The sequence below is a fragment of the Petaurus breviceps genome, unplaced genomic scaffold (genome assembly GCF_028583685.1).
Source record: "Petaurus breviceps papuanus isolate PSGF00001 unplaced genomic scaffold, PetGlider_PUasm1.0 207, whole genome shotgun sequence".
Lineage (NCBI taxonomy): Eukaryota > Metazoa > Chordata > Mammalia > Diprotodontia > Petauridae > Petaurus > Petaurus breviceps.
Window position 1 is genome coordinate 11934176 of NW_027185850.1, and position 4539 is coordinate 11938714.

The window sequence follows — 4539 nt, forward strand, 5'->3', positions numbered from 1 at the left end:
AAGAAAGAAAGAAAGAAAGAAAGAAAGAAAGAAAGAAAGAAAGAAAGAAAGAAAGAAAGAAAGAAAGGAAGGAAGGAAGGAACGAAGGAAGGAAGGAAGGAAGGAAGGAAGGAAGGAAGGAAGGAAGGAAAGGAGGGAGGGAGAGAAAGAAAGAGAGAAAGAGAGAGAAATAAAGAGAGAGAAAGAGAGAAGAAAGGAAGGAAGAAAGGAAGAAGGAAGGAAGAAAGAAAGGAAGAAATGTTGGATTGGATTGGATACATTTGGCTCAAATGTCCCATCCTAGAGGAGGCCTTTCCCAGTCCTCTAAGGCACTCTTCACATCAGCTCAAAGGTTACTTTCTACCTACTCTATATACATCGTGTACGTATCTATACATAGCCATACATGTTCTCTCTCCCCCACCCCCAATATATGCTTCTTGAGGTTAGGGACTGTTTTTCTTCCTCTGTTTATCTTTAGAGGTTATCATAGTGTTTAATAAACATTCATTAACAATTGGTTGTTGATTTGGACAGCAATTGTTTTGGGGAACAAAATTTTCCTCACACTGAGCTGAAATGCCCCTCTGACAATTCCATGTCCAGCTCAGCTTCCCCCTACCACTACACACACCCCCATTGACTTCAGCAGTGGGAGGACTTAAAGGGCCTCGGACCTGAGTGGAAAGGGAGCATGCAGCCTGTGAATGGGCCAGGGAGCCTTCTGCTAGACACACCAGCCAGAATCTAGTTTTTGCCAGAGGGGACATAGCAATGATTTGCAGCTGTGCCACATTTATTACAGGTTTTTAAAAATATGTTTTACTACCTATTTATGTGCATCACCAAGACTACCTGCAGAAAACAAAGCAGGGGAAAAAACCATTCCAAGATTCGAAAGCTGAGCTCAGCTGAGAGCCACAGCCTGCCTGGGCCAAGCAGAAATCTACACTCAGAAAAAAGTTCCACAGGTCTTTGAGGATGGACAGCACAATGACTTCAGCTAAACTCCCAGTAGGGATTAGAACCAGGGAGCAAAGACAACCCAGATCCCACAACAAAAGCCTGATGTGGTGACCCAGCTGGGGGCCAGTCAGAGGCTATTCTCAAACAAAGGAGGAATAGAGAGAGGCAGCCGCCATCATGTCTCTCAATGCCAGGGTGTGGCTCCCTGGCTGCCCAGTGCCAGCCCACCAAGAAGAGGCTCCTGCTCCCCAGCAAGGGGGTAGATGAGTCACTGGGCATCTATGAAAAGTCGGGACCTCATTATTCTTCAAGTTCATGCTTCCCCTTGGGGTGACATCATTTCTATCAGCAAAAACTGGTGTGTCAGTGAATGGTCACAACCAAGACAGACTCTGTGTGGAGGAGGCCAGATGCTCCCTTGAGGCCTGGCTGTGGAAACAGAGCCTGGAAGCAGACCTCTGATGATTTCAATGCTGCTGCTGCTGCTGTTATTAATTATCTTATCATTACATGACCTTGGACAAGTCACATCCCCTCATCTTTAAAATGGGGATAAACATATCTGTGATTTCTTTCTAACTCACAGAAAAGCCAGTTAAAATCCTCTGATGTTTCACCTTGTATCCATAAAGGTGGTGCCAGCAAAAGGGCAAAGATGATCAAAAATGTCACCAGGGGATGTTTCCCTGGCTGTGGGAAGGCAGGCCTGCTAATGCCATGTGGGTGGAACTGTCAGGGGTCCAGTCTTTCTGGAAAACTTCAGAATTATGCAAGAAAAGTCACTGAAATGTATATAAACTGAGTGATATCACTGCTGGCTATAGGCCTCAAAGGAGTAAAAGGGGAAGGAAGAAGAAGCATTTCCTTTTTTTTCCATTTCAGTATTTTTTATTAGGATGGTAGGGAGAAAAAGGAATGGCAAAGCAATTGGTTAAACTAAGAGGAATCAAAAGATAATATTTTCTGGTTATAATATGAATGAAATAACTATATCCATCCTGGAAAATGACTCTCTCCTGTTACTACTTAGGTTAGGAAGGGTAAAACCTAGAAAAACCTGCTAAAACCTGGAAAGAAGAACTGAAAGCTGAGGAAGAAGGGAGACAGTCAAGTGTTATTCACTGAAGTAACCCTCCAACCCTTCCATTTCCATTTCCAGTGTAGAATCTAAAGATGCTGGAAGAGAAGATGTTGAATTAGCAGTTTTCTGGACACTCTGCTTGGCCTGAGAAACTTCTGTCTGGCTAGACTCCTTCCTGACTTCTCGGCCACCACTGGGAAGCTTCTGGCTCTCCAAAAAATATTGATTAGGATGATTCAAACAAAACATACCATCTTCAACATTATGTGTTAGATCGAAGAACTTCTGGCAAGCCAACTGGTAGTGAGTGCCTTTTACATAATCCAAAATCTGGTTTATCCCAGTTCGAGAAATCTTGGATGACTGGAGCCTCTGTTTCAACAGCTCGGGATCACTGGGGTGGCATGCACACCCGTGATGATGCCCTGGGCTCGGTGGATTGGTTAGTATAATCTTCATGCAGCTGAATGGTGTATAGTCTGTGCTCTTGCGTTCCTTACCATAGCTATGGCGGACGTTGTAAGCATAGCCTTTGTCAAACTTGCCTCTATCCACTTTTCCTTTGATAAATTCTAGCTTCCAGAACTGCAGAGCTTGCCAGTGTTAAGCCAATTCCCTTCAGGAAAAGACCATATTGCCTTCGGCCACCAGGCCAAAGATGACGATGTTCTCGCAAAGCTTTATGCAGCTGACGCATACACAGTGGGAATGATTTCATTGCAAGAGACCCAAGTTGATCCAGTGAAATTTTTCCGTATTTCCTTGTGCAATGTCATCTTGACCAACACAGGAATGACTGAGGTGATTAAGAAGAGGCTGTAGTTGCTCATTGGATTGCACAGACGGCAGTGACCTTGCTGTTCATGCCAAAGCTTTGGACAACTTGGGTCCTCAGTCATTCAAGATGATTGACACGATATCCTCATGTGGCACAAACGCAAAGCCATGCTCCAAATAGACTTTCCTTCCTCGGAATAAATCCAAAGGAACCTTATAAACAGCATCTAATTCATACTCACTATCCCTTAAGAAACCTTGGACCTTGTCAGGGGGCAGAATGCTGAATCGAAATCGAAACAGGTCCATTTCTTGTTGGATGAACCAGCGTCTGAGATCCTTTGACTGACAATAAGCAAGACGCAAGATGAAATGAGATATGTGATCCCTTCTTCGTGCTTCAAATTCATCGTCTAAACTTTCTCTGTAGGAAAATTTGAGTTTTCGAATCTCATTCTCCAGCTTACTCTGGTATTGCTCAGACCCTTTCAAGTAACTCACACCAAGATTTTCAACTATTTTAAGCAGTTTAAGTCTTTCAATAGCCAGACTTTCAAACTCTGTCAAAGACATGTTTTCAGAAGGAGGTTGTAGGTAGAACTGAAGGCTATGAGGAAAGGAAGCACCCCTCTGGTTGCCGATCAAATTCAGTTTCTTTCTCTTAGGTCCAGAAAACTGCATCTTTGTTACCTGCAGCAAGCCCAAGTCCCCTAAACCTGCACGGATCCCTTCCCTTTAGAACCAGGACTCAGCTCTTCTCTATGGTGGGAGATTTCAGATTGAAGAAGCATTTCTTATGTGCCTACTATGTGCCAGGTACTGTACAAAGGGCTTTACAAATATTATCGCTGAATGGGCATTATCTTGCTCTCAGTGAGTGCGTGAAAAGGCCTTAGCCTAAAAGAGTCAGGATCCCCCATTGCATCCTGGGCCATCTCCAGTCATCCTGACGAATATCTGGCCACTGGACCCAGATGGTTCTAGAGGAGACAGGGAGGCCGGTGACCTTGCACAACCCTCCCTCACTCAAATCAAAGTCATCTGCAAGTCACCTCATCATTTCCCTGATGCCGTGGTCCTCTTGGAGATGAAGGACAAAGACAGCAACACAATTGGATATAAAGAGGTCAAAGAAAGGAAACAGTCTCCTATCTGCCACATTGTTAATAGCAGTAGACTTTCCAGTAGCAAAAGATTGGAAACATGACAGGTCTCTATCATTTGGGAAATGGCCATATTAGAGAGAGACAGAGACACAGAGAAAGAAGGAAATGGAGCAAGGAAGACAATAGAAGAAGAGAAGGAAGGAAGGGGAAAGAGAAAAGAAAGAAAGGGAGAGAGAGAAGTAGAGGGAGAGAGGGAGATAATAGAGAAAAAGAAGGGAGAGAGGGAAGAAAGAAAATGTATGTGTGTGTCTGTGTGTGTGTTCTGTTTTAAATGCCTCTGTCTTGCCATAGACATTTTGGTCAGGGGAACAGCCCTGCAATGCCGGCACCACGATTCTCTCTTGTCTCTGCATCAGGGTTGGGGACTGATAGCCAGGAGCTGAGACTCTACAGCTTAATTCCCACATGAGCAGTGTTGCTTCTGTGTGGCTCATTTTCACCAGGAGGATTAAGGCCCTAAAAGACAATGTACAAATATTTGGGGTCCAGATCCTCATAAAATCCCCTGGAAGGCCCCAAGGCAGATTTTTCCCAAGCCTGTATGACCCTGCTAGATCAGTGGGATTTCTT

General features: G+C 44.3%; 1 pseudogene; it reads right to left on the bottom strand.

Moving 5' to 3' along the window:
• Positions 1 to 1834: 1834 nt before the first annotated feature.
• Positions 1835 to 3566, bottom strand: LOC138164793 (DNA primase large subunit pseudogene; annotated as a pseudogene).
• Between the last annotated feature and the right edge of the window lie 973 nt (positions 3567 to 4539).